Raw genomic sequence first — 12,484 nt, 5'->3', positions numbered from 1 at the left:
GGAAATTCTATAATCTCAACTTTTTTTGCCTTTTCAGGAAACTTTTGAATGGAGCGCATCATTGGTGCGCTCCGAAGTGTGCTCCAAGGTGCGCACCTCTGGTGTGCTCCAAAGCTCTCTCCAGCTGCGTGCACCTGCCCCGGCCCGCGCACCCGGCCCCCGCCCAGCTTCGCTCACCTGTCCCGGGCGTCTGGTGCGGAACCTTAGAGTAAGAAACATCACCGTGCACCTTGGCCAACGTGCGCGACTCGACCCGAGCGCGCACTGGCCGAGGTGCACACCGATTTCACCTGGGTGCGCGCGCAGCACCTCGGGCGCACCGGGGTGCGCGCACAACGCCCGGGTTGCACCGTGGCCTGTGTGCTCGGGGCGCCTCGGGTGCGCGCTCGGTGTCGCCCCCGCGCGCGCGGTAGTGCGGGCAGCGCACCCCGGCCCGGCCCCGGCCCCGACGAGAACGCAAACGGGCAAAAGGTTTATTCAAATAGCATTGCGACGCCCGGCGAAAAACTAAGAAAGGGTGCAACACCGGGACTTCCCGGGAGGTCACCCATCCCAGTACTACTCCGGCCCAAGCGCGCTTAACTGCGGAGTTCTGATGGGATCCGGTGCACTAACGCTGGTATGATCGCACCCGTTATGAGCTTGTCGCAGTGTGTACTTAGCAAACCGCGACCCACGTGCGAATCCACCCCGGCCACCCACCCCCCGTCGAGGTGCACACCCCTCCCTCGCGAAGTGCGCCCCGTTCGCCAAGTGTGAGCCCTGCCCGGGTGCGCGCACCTTGCTAGGGCGTCGGGTGTGCACCCGGCCCGGCCTACGTGCGTGCACCTGGACGGGGCGTCGTGTGCGTGCAGTGTCCCGTCTGCAACGCGGTGCCCACACACCACCTCGGGCGCAACGACCTGCGCTCACATGTGGGCCGAGTGCACCTTGGTGCATGTTCGGGGCGCCTCGGGTGCACGCTCGATCTTGCCCCGGTGCACCAAGGCGCTCGGTTTGCCCCGGGTGCGCACTTGGTGCAAGGTGGGCACCCAAAATAGGGATCAAGCACCAAAACACAAGTTTCGGGATGCAAAATGGGACCCAAGGACCACAAATGCGTTCCAAGACCCATGATGGGTCCACGAGAACAAAAATGTGTTCCGAGACTTAATAAACAAATATTGGGTTTTAGGAGAAGAAACATGCTCTGATGCCCAAAACGAGAATCGACCCCGAAAAGGCCACAGGCCAAAAGTGGGATGCGAGACAAAAAAAAATGGGACCCGAGGACCAAAATTGGGTTCCCAGGTCGAAGACAGGGCAACCGGACAAGAAACGACCTCTAAGGCTCGAAATGAGTCCCGACGACTAAAACTTGACAAGAAGCACCCATCAGGCACCCAACTCGACACCCATGGGATGCCGACCCACCCGGGCTTCCACCTAGCACACCTTGGCACCCACCCACCCTCGCACCCAACCTCGCACCCAACTTAGCACCTTTGAACCCACATTGGCACTCACCCTGACCCTGGCACCTTGGAAACCCACATTGGCACTCACCTTGACCCTGGCACCCCACCTTTGCACTCACCTTGGGACCCACCCTGGCTCCCACCTCGGCACCCACCCAGACACCCACCTTGGTTCCTTGGCACCCACCTTGGATCCTTGGCACCCACCCCGACACCCACCTTGGCACGCAACTTGGCTACTTGCCACCCACCTTGGCTCCTTGACGCCCACCCCCGACAACCACCCCGTGACCTACCCTGGCTAGGGTTGGTGCACACCCACCCTGGTGCCCACCTTGGCACCCACCCCATGACCCACCTTGGCACGCACCTTAGTACCCACCCTGTTACCCACCCTAGGACCCACCCCGTGACCCACCTTGGCCAGGGTGGGTGCACCCACCCTGGTGCCCACCTTGGCACCCACCCATCCTAGCACCCAGCCTGTGACCGGGCTTGGAACCCAACCTTGCACCCGTCTTGGCCAGTGTGGGTGCGCACCCCATCCTGGCACCCACGTTGTGACACACCCCTTTAACCCACGCACCCTAGCAGCCACGTTGGCACCCACCTTGGAACACAACCTAGCAACTTGGCACCCACCCCGTGACCCACCTTGGCATCCACCATAGCAGTCGCCCACTTGGCACCCACCTTGGAACCCAAGTTGGCACCCACCTCGGCACCCACCTTGACACTTGTGGACCCACCTTGCCACTCACCCTAGCATCGACCCATCCTAGCACCCACCCTGGCACCTTTGCACCCTAGCACTCACCCATCCTAGCACCTAACCTGTGACCCACCTTGACACTCACCCTCGCACCCACCTTGGAACCCAACCTAGCACCCACCCACCCTGACACCAACCCTAGCACCTACCCACCCTTGCACCCACCCTGTGACCCATCTTGGCACCCACCCATCCTACCACTCAACCTATCACCCACCTTCTCACCCACCTTGGCATCCACCTTAGCACCCACCCACACTGGCACCTTGGCACCCACCTCGGGCAAGGTGGGTGCACACCCACCCTGACACCCAATTTAGAACCAACCGAGCATGTTACCCACCTTGGCACCCACATTGCAGCCCACCCTAGTACCCCACCCTATGACCCCACATTGGCATCCACACCCTAGCACCCCAGGCACCTCGACACCCGCCTTGACACGCACCCTAGCACTAAACCTGTGACCCACCTTGGAACTCACCCTAGAACCCACCCACCCTGTGAACCACCTTGGCATCCACCTTAGCACCCACCCACCTTGGCACCCACTCTAGCACTCACCCATCCTAACACCCAACTTGTTACCCACCTTGGCACCCGCCCTCAGCGTCCACCTTGAAACCCACCCTAGCACCCACCCACGCAGGAGCCCACCTTGGCACCCAACCTAACACCCACGCATCCTGGCACCCAACTTGTGACCCACCTTGGAACCCACCCTAGTACCCACCTTTGAACCCACTATATCACCAACCCACCCTTGGCACCCACCCTATGACCCTCTTTGGAATCCACCCTAGCACGCACCCACCCTGGCACCCACCATGGAGCGCACCCTAGCACCCACCCACCTCGGCACGCACCTCAACACCCACCTTGGTGTGCGCACTGCGCCAACCTCTCAAAGACCCTATGTGGTGCGCTCCAAAGTGTACACCTTTGGTGCGCTCCAAGGTGCGCACCTTTGGTGCACACCGAGGTGCACACCAAAGTGTGCACCGAGGTGAGCACCAAAGTGCACTCCAAGGTGCACACCAAGGCGTGCACCTTTGGTGCGGTCAATGCAAACGAATTCGGAAGTTGGGGTCGATGTCCTAATCGCTGCTGCAGACTACACGTATGAGAATCGGACAAATAGCTTTATATAGGGGAGGTGTTGCGTTTGATGGGTCGACTCCCCTGGTTGTGTGCACTGCACCAACTTCAAAGACCCTGTCTTGTTTAAGAAGTCAAAAGTTGGGGTGGATGTCCTAATCATTGCTGCAGTCTACGCATGTATGAGAATCAGACAAATAGCTTATATAGGGGAGGTGTTGCATTCGGTGGGTTGACTCCCCTGGTTGTGCGCACTGCGCCAACCTCAAAGACCCCGCATAGCAGAAGAAGTCGGAAGTCGGATTTTGGTGAGCACCAAGGCGTGCACCTTTGGTGCGGTCAACGCAGACGAATTCAGAAGTTGGGGTGGATGTCCTAATCGTTGTTGCAGGCTACACATGTATGAGAATCAGACAAATAGCTTATATAGGGGAGGTGTTGGGTTTGATGGGTCAACTCCCTTGGTTGTGCGCATTACGCCAACCTCAAAGACCTTGTTTTCGTTAAGAAGTCAAAAGTTGGGGTCAATGTCCTAATGGCTCCTGTAGGCTACACATGTATGAGAATCGGACAAATAGCTTATATAGGGGAGGTGTTGGGTTTGATGGGTCGACTCCCCTGGTTGTGCGCATTACGTCAACCTCAAAGACCTTGTTTTCGTTAAGAAGTCAAAAGTTGGGGTCGATGTCCTAATTGCTCCTGTAGACTACACATGTATGAGAATCAGACAAATAGCTTATATAGGGGAGGTGTTGGGTTTGATGGGTTGACTCCCCTAGTTGTTCGCATTACACCAACCTCAAAGACCTTGTTTTCGTTTAGAAGCCGAAAGTTGGGGTCGATGTCCTAATTGCTCCTGCAGGCTACGCATGTATGAGAATCAGACAAATAGCTTATATAGGGGAGGTGTTGGGTTTGATGGGTCGACTCCCCTGGTTGTGCGCATTGCGCCAACCTCAAAGACCCTGCATTGCGGATGAAGTCGAAAGTCAGAGTTTGGTGTGCTACAAGGTGTGGTCGAAGGTGGCTCACCTAGGTGTGCACCTTTGGAGCGCAGGAAAAGTGCCCTCCAAAAGTGCGCACCTTTGGAGTGCACAAAAGTGCCCTCCAAAAGTGCGCACCTTTGGAGCGCACAAAAGTGCCCTCCAAAAAGTGCCCTCCAAAAGTGCGCACCTTTGGAGCGCACAAAAGTGCCCTCCAAAAAGTGCCCTCCAAAAGTGCGCACCTTTGGAGTGCAGAAAAGTGCCCTCCAAAAAGTGCCCTCCAAAAGTGTGCACCTTTGGAGTGCACAAAAGTGCCCTCCAAAAGTGCGCACCTTTGGAGCGCAGAAAAGTGCCCTCCAAAAAGTGCCCTCCAAAAGTGCGCACCTTTGGAGCGCAGAAAAGTGCCCTCCAAAAAGTGCCCTCCAAAAGTGCGCACCTTTGGAGCGCAGAAAAGTGCCCTCCAAAAAGTGCCCTCCAAAAGTGCGCACCTTTGGAGCGCAGAAAAGTGCCCTCCAAAAAGTGCCCTCCAAAAGTGCGCACCTTTGGAGCGCACAAAAGTGCCCTCCAAAAAGTGCCCTCCAAAAGTGCGCACCTTTGGAGCGCACAAAAGTGCCCTCCAAAAGTGCGCACCTTTGGAGCGCACAAAAGTGCCCTCCAAAAGTGCGCACTTTTGGTGCGCACCAAGGCGCTGGTTCGGTCGTTGCAGGCGAGTTCGGAAGTTGGGGTCGATGTCCTGAGCGGAGGTGCAAACTACACAGGTGTCGGAATCGGACAAATAGCTTATATAGGGGAGGTGTATGCTTCGATGGGTCGACTCCCCAGGTTGAGCGCACCGCGCCAACCTCAAAGACCCTACGGTATGGATGAAGTCGGAAGTTGGGTCCGATGACCGATTCGATTAGTAGGTATGCTCATGAGGTCGGAATTTGGGTCCGATGACCTGCCATGTGCAGGAAGGCGAATGTTGGCACTGTGCGTTGCAAGGTGCACACCAAGGTGCTGGTGCGGTCTTTTTAGTCGAGTTCGGAAGTTGGGGTCGATGTCCTGATCGGAGGTGCAAGCTACACAGGTGTGGGAATCGGACAAATAGCTTATATAGGGGAGGTGTATGCTTCGTTGGGTCGACTCCCCGGGTTGAGCGCACCGCGCCAACCTCAAAGACCCTACGGTATGGATGAAGTCGGAAGTTGGGTCCGATGACCGATTCGATATGTAGGCATACTCGCGAGGTCGGAATTTGGGTCCGATGACCTGCCATGTGCAGGAAGGCGAATGTTGGCACTGTGCGTTGCAAGGTGCGCACCAAGGCGCTGGTTCGGTCGTTGCAGGCGAGTTCGGAAGTTGGGGTCGATGTCCTGATCGGAGGTGCAAACTACACAGGTGTGGGAATCGGACAAATAGCTTATATAGGGGAGGTGTATGCTTCGTTGGGTCGACTCCCCGGGTTGAGCGCACCGCGCCAACCTCAAAGACCCTACGGTATGGATGAAGTCGGAAGTTGTGTCCGATGACCGATTCGATATGTAGGCATACTCGCGAGGTCGGAATTTGGGTCCGATGACCTGCCATGTGCAGGAAGGCGAATGTTGGGACTGTGCGTCGCAAGGTGCGCACCAAGGCGCTGGTGCCGTCGTTGCAGTCGAGTTCGGAAGTTGGGGTCGATGTCCTGGTCAGAGGTGCAAACTACACAGGTGTGGGAATCGGACAAATAGCTTATATAGGGGAGGGTGTATGCTTCGATGGGTCGACTCCCCGGGTTGAGCGCACCGCGCCAACCTCAAAGACCCTACAGTATGGATGAAGTCGGAAGTTGGGTCCGATGACCGATTCGATACGTAGGCATATTGGCGAGGTCTGAATTTGTGTCCGATGACCTGCCATGCGCAGGAAGGCGGAATTTGGGTCCGATGACCGAGTTGATGGCGTGCCATGCGCAGAAAGGCGGAATTTGGGTCCGATGACCGAGTTGATGTTGATGGCCCGCCATGCACAGGAAGGCGGAATTTGGGTCCGATGACCGATTTGAAGGCGTGCCATGCGCCAGAAAGGCGGAGTTTGGGTCCGATGACCGAGTTGATATTGATGGCCCGCCATGCGCAGGAAGGCGGAATTTGGGTCCGATGACCTGACATACGCATGGAGTCCGACTCGGGGGGCCGATGTTCGATTCGATGACTTGCATTGTGGGTAAAGTCGGAAGTTGTGGTCTTTGACCCGATTCGATGACCAGACTTCGGCTGCTTGAGAATCGGACAAATAACTTATATAGGGGAGGTAGTGTTCTCGAGCATCCTCCCCCCCGTGCCCGTTTATGTCGATTGATGCTGGTGCTCGACTGGTTGGAGCGCTCGGATGCAAAAATCTTGCACCAGGATTTATCGATTGTGATGGACACGGCAAGTCTCCTGATTGCTATGCAGGAGCTCATCGTGAATCTCTATGCGGCCTTGGTATGGACTCGACCTGCGGAATGGTTCGGCAATGGTAGTCGCTCCAACACGTCCTTGCAATGGCCACAGAGGTGATTCGACTAGAGCTCCAGTCTAGCTTTTGGGTTGCTTGGCGGACTGGTATAGCCGCGATCGAGTTCCGGCCATGAACGTTTTAGATAGCTCTTGGGCTTTCTGGGACGGAAGTCGGAAGTTTGGGCTGTTGTCCGATTTGATGACCATTCTTCGGATGTGTGAGAATCGGACAAATAACTTATATAGGGGACTGTGTTGTCTCACGCAGCCCCCTCCGTGCCCCTCTATCTCGACCGATGTTGGTGCTTGAAAGGGTTGGGATCGCTCGGATTTATAAACGTGCACCACCATTTGTCGAGTGTGAGGGACGCGGCAGGTCTCCTAAATGCTATACGGGCGCTCTCTGAGAATCTCTATCCGGCCTCGACACAGACTAGTCTTGCTGAATGGTTTGGCACTGGTAGTCGATCCAACACGTCGTTGTTGTGGCCGCCTAGGCGATTCGATTCGAGCCCCCGTCTAGCTTTTGGGTTGCTTGGCGGATTTTGCCCTATCCGCAAGTGAGCTCGGTCCCTAAACGTTCGAGAAACCCGATTGCTATGCGCCGACTCTCTTTCTTGCGAGCCTCCATCTAGCTTTTGGGTCTCTACGGAACGGAAGTCGGAATCTGGGACCGTTGTTTGATTCGACGAGGCAGACTACGGTTGTGCGAGAATCGGACAAATAACTTATATAGGGGGAGGTGTTGACTGGAGCATTCTCCCCCGTGCCCCTCTAACTCGACCAATGCTGGCGCTCGAACGGTGGTAGCGCTCGGATTTTCGTTGAGCGCCAGCATTGGTCGATTTAGAGGGGCATGCGAGATTCCCGAATGCTATGCGAGGGCTCTAACGGAAATGTCTATTGGTTTCGGTATGGATGCAATTGCGAGTGGTTCGGCAAAGGTAGTCGTTCCGATGCGTCCATGTCGTGGCCAAATCGATAATTCGATTTGAGCCCTCGTATAGCATTTGGGTCTCTCGATGTGATTCCGCATTCCAGTCCCTTTGGGCACTGCTTGAGCCGCATCCCAGGGGGTTCCCTTCCCAATAATCTGCCTCGCAACCCGATTGCTATGCGGTGAGGCTCCTCGGCCGCCTCGGAACTATCTGTGTATCAGACGCATCGCGGGATAAGGGGTTGGCAACGGTAGTCGCCCCAAGCGCGTCCGATGCTTGGACCATTCCGAGGCGGCCCTGAAGCCTCTTCCGTCTAGCCGTTGGGTCCTTCTCGCCGCATCCCTTGCCTCGCACCCCGATTGCTATGCGGTGAGGCTCCTCGGCCGCCTTGGAACTATCTGTGTATCAGACGCATCGCGGGATAAGGGGTTGTCACTGGTAGTCGCCCCAAGCGCGTCCGATGCTTGGACCATTCCGAGGCGGCCCTGAAGCCTCTTCCGTCTAGCCGTTGGGTCCTTCTCGCCGCATCCCCTCGACTCGCACCCCGATTGCTATGCGGTGAGGCTCCTCGGCCGCCTTGGAACTATCTGTGTATCGGACGCGTCGCGGGATAAGGGGTTGTCACTGGTAGTCGCCCCAAGCGCGTCCGATGCTTGGACCATTCCGAGGCGGCCCTGAAGCCTCTTCCGTCTAGCCGTTGGGTCCTTCTCGCCGCATCCCTCGCCTCGCACCCCGATTGCTATGCGGTGAGGCTCCTCGGCCGCCTTGGAACTATCTGTGTATCGGACGCGTCGCGGGATAAGGGGTTGTCACTGGTAGTCGCCCCAAGCGCGTGCGATGCATGGACCATTCCCAGGCGGCCCTGAAGCCTCTTCCGTCTAGCCGTTGGGTCCTTCTCGCCGCATCCCTCGCCTCGCACCCCGATTGCTATGCGGTGAGGCTCCTCGGCCGCCTTGGAACTATCTGTGTATCGGACGCGTCGCGGGATAAGGGGTTGTCACTGGTAGTCGCCCCAAGCGCGTCCGATGCTTGGACCATTCCGAGGCGGCCCTGAAGCCTCTTCCGTCTAGCCGTTGGGTCCTTCTCGCCGCATCCCTCGCCTCGCACCCCGATTGCTATGCGGTGAGGCTCCTCGGCCGCCTTGGAACTATCTGTGTATCGGACGCGTCGCGGGATAAGGGGTTGTCACTGGTAGTCGCCCCAAGCGCGTCCGATGCTTGGACCATTCCGAGGCGGCCCTGAAGCCTCTTCCGTCTAGCCGTTGGGTCCTTCTCGCCGCATCCCTCGCCTCGCACCCCGATTGCTATGCGGTGAGGCTCCTCGGCCGCCTTGGAACTATCTGTGTATCGGACGCATCGCGGGATAAGGGGTTGTCACTGGTAGTCGCCCCAAGCGCGTCCGATGCTTGGACCATTCCGAGGCGGCCCTGAAGCCTCTTCCGTCTAGCCGTTGGGTCCTTCTCGCCGCATCCCTCGCCTCGCACCCCGATTGCTATGCGGTGAGGCTCCTCGGCCGCCTTGGAACTATCTGTGTATCGGACGCGTCGCGGGATAAGGGGTTGTCACTGGTAGTCGCCCCAAGCGCGTCCGATGCTTGGACCATTCCGAGGCGGCCCTGAAGCCTCTTCCGTCTAGCCGTTGGGTCCTTCTCGCCGCATCCCTCGCCTCGCACCCCGATTGCTATGCGGTGAGGCTCCTCGGCCGCCTTGGAACTATCTGTGTATCGGACGCGTCGCGGGATAAGGGGTTGTCACTGGTAGTCGCCCCAAGCGCGTCCGATGCTTGGACCATTCCGAGGCGGACCTGAAGCCTCTTCCGTCTAGCCGTTGGGTCCTTCTCGCCGCATCCCTCGCCTCGCACCCCGATTGCTATGCGGTGAGGCTCCTCGGCCGCCTTGGAACTATCTGTGTATCGGACGCGTCGCGGGATAAGGGGTTGTCACTGGTAGTCGCCCCAAGCGCGTCCGATGCTTGGACCCATTCCGAGGCGGCCCTGAAGCCTCTTCCGTCTAGCCGTTGGGTCCTTCTTGCCGCATCCCTCGCCTCGCACCCCGATTGCTATGCGGTGAGGCTCCTCGGCCGCCTTGGAACTATCTGTGTATCGGACGCGTCGCGGGATAAGGGGTTGTCACTGGTAGTCGCCCCAAGCGCGTCCGATGCTTGGACCATTCCGAGGCGGCCCTGAAGCCTCTTCCGTCTAGCCGTTGGGTCCTTCTCGCCGCATCCCTCGCCTCGCACCACCCGATTGCTATGCGGTGAGGCTCCTCGGCCGCCTTGGAACTATCTGTGTATCGGACGCATCGCGGGATAAGGGGTTGTCACTGGTAGTCGCCCCAAGCGCGTCCGATGCTTGGACCATTCCGAGGCGGCCCTGAAGCCTCTTTCCGTCTAGCCGTTGGGTCCTTCTCGCCGCATCCCTCGCCTCGCACCCCGATTGCTATGCGGTGAGGCTCCTCGGCCGCCTTGGAACTATCTGTGTATCGGACGCGTCGCGGGATAAGGGGTTGTCACTGGTAGTCGCCCCCAAGCGCGTCCGATGCTTGGACCATTCCGAGGCGGACCTGAAGCCTCTTCCGTCTAGCCGTTGGGTCCTTCTCGCCGCATCCCTCGCCTCGCACCCCGATTGCTATGCGGTGAGGCTCCTCGGCCGCCTTGGAACTATCTGTGTATCGGACGCGTCGCGGGATAAGGGGTTGTCACTGGTAGTCGCCCCAAGCGCGTCCGATGCTTGGACCATTCCGAGGCGGCCCTGAAGCCTCTTCCGTCTAGCCGTTGGGTCCTTCTCGCCGCATCCCTCGCCTCGCACCCCGATTGCTATGCGGTGAGGCTCCTCGGCCGCCTTGGAACTATCTGTGTATCGGACGCGTCGCGGGATAAGGGGTTGTCACTGGTAGTCGCCCCAAGCGCGTCCGATGCTTGGACCATTCCGAGGCGGACCTGAAGCCTCTTCCCTCTAGCCGTTGGGGCTTTCTCGCCGCATCCCTCGCCTCGCACCCCGATTGCTATTCGGTGAGGCTCCTCGGCCGCCTTGGAACTATCTGTGTATCGGACGCATCGCGGGATAAGGGGTTGGCAGTGGTAGTCGCCCCAAGCGCGTCCGATGCTTGGACCATTCCGAGGCGGCCCTGCAGCCTCTTCCGTCTAGCCGTTGGGGCCATCTCGCTGCATCCCCCACCTCGCACCACGATTGCTATGCGGTGAGGCTCCTTGGCCGCCTCGGAACTATCTGTGTATCGGACGCATCGCGGGATAAGGGGTTGTCACTGGTAGTCGCCCCAAGCGCGTCCGATGCTTGGACTATTCCGAGGCGGCCCTGCAGCCTCTTCCGTCTAGCCGTTGGGGCCATCTCGCCGCATCCCCCAGCTCCTCGGCCGCCTCGGAACTATCTGTGTATCGGACGCATCGCGGGATAAGGGGTTGGCAGTGGTAGTCGCCCCAAGCGCGTTCGATGCTTGGACTATTCCGAGGCGGCCCCCGCAGCCTCTTCCGTCTACCCTTTGGGGCCATCTCGCCGCATCCCTCGCCTCGCACCCCGATTGCTATGCGGTGAGGCTCCTCGGCCGCCTGGGAACTATCTTCGTATCGGATGCATCGCGGATAAGGGGTTGTCACTGGTAGTCGCCCCAAGCGCGTCCGATGCTTGGACTATTCCGAGGCGGCCCTGTGGCCTCTTCCGTCTAGCCGTTGGGGCCATCTCGCCGCATCCCTCACCTCGCACCCCCATTGCTATGCGGTGAGGCTCCTCGGCCGCCTTGGAACTGTCTTCGTATCGGAAGCATCGCGGGATAAGGGGTTGTCACTGGTAGTCGCCCCAAGCGCGTCCGATGCTTGGACTATTCCGAGGCGGCCCTGCAGCCTCTTCCGTCTAGCCGTTGGGGCCATCTCGCCGCATCCCCCACCTCGCACCCGGATTGCTATGCGGTGAGGCTCCTCGGCCGCCTTGGAACTATCTTCGTATCGGACGCATCGCGGGATAAGGGGTTGTCACTGGTAGTCGCCCCAAGCGCGTCCGATGCTTGGACTATTCCGACGCGGCCCTGTGGCCTCTTCCGTCTAGCCGTTGGGGCCATCTCGCCGCATCCCCCACCTCGCACCCCGATTGCTATGCGGTGAGGCTCCTCGGCCGCCTTGGAACCATCTTCGTATCGGACGCATCGCGGGATGAGGGGTTGTCACTGGTAGTCGCCCCAAGCGCGTCCGATGCTTGGACCATTCCGAGGCGGCCCTGAAGCCTCTTCCGTCTAGCCGTTGGGGCCTTCCCGCCCCATCCCTCGCCTCGCACCCCCGATTGCTATGCGGTGAGGCTCCTCGGCCGCCTTGGAACCATCTGTGTATCGGACGCATCGCGGGATAAGGGGTTGGCACTGGTAGTCGCCCCAAGCGCGTCCGATGCTTGGAGCATTCCGAGGTGGCCCTGAAGCCTCTTCCGTCTAGCCGTTGGGGCCTTCCCGCCCCATCCCTCGCCTCGCACCCCGATTGATATGCGGTGAGGCTCCTCGGCCGCCTTGGAACTATCTGTGTATCGGACGCATCGCGGGATAAGGGGTTGGCACTGGTAGTCGTCCCAATCGCGTCCGATGCTTGGACCATTCCGAGGCGGCCCTGCAGCCTCTTCCGTTTAGCCGTCGGGGCCTTCCCGCCGCATCCCTCGCCTCGCATCCCGATTCCTATGCGGTGAGTCTTCTCGGCCGCCGCGGAACTATACCTGTTATTGCTACTGCATCCTTCGGCTGGTAACCTCCTCTGCCGCCTTGGAACGTTCTCTTTGTCGGA

At 59.0% G+C, this 12,484-nt stretch overlaps 1 non-coding gene across 1 annotated transcript; it reads right to left on the bottom strand.

The window, feature by feature from the left end:
* Positions 1–514: 514 nt before the first annotated feature.
* LOC131871178 (5S ribosomal RNA) lies at positions 515–633 on the bottom strand. Its single transcript, XR_009369451.1, has one exon. It is a non-coding gene; the product is annotated as a 5S ribosomal RNA (ribosomal RNA).
* Positions 634–12,484: the final 11,851 nt, after the last annotated feature.

Source organism: Cryptomeria japonica, unplaced genomic scaffold, assembly GCF_030272615.1.
Source record: "Cryptomeria japonica unplaced genomic scaffold, Sugi_1.0 HiC_scaffold_377, whole genome shotgun sequence".
NCBI classification, from domain to species: Eukaryota; Viridiplantae; Streptophyta; class Pinopsida; order Cupressales; family Cupressaceae; genus Cryptomeria; species Cryptomeria japonica.
The sequence above is the reverse complement of the archived record's forward strand: the minus strand, read 5'-3'. Positions and strand labels throughout refer to the sequence as shown.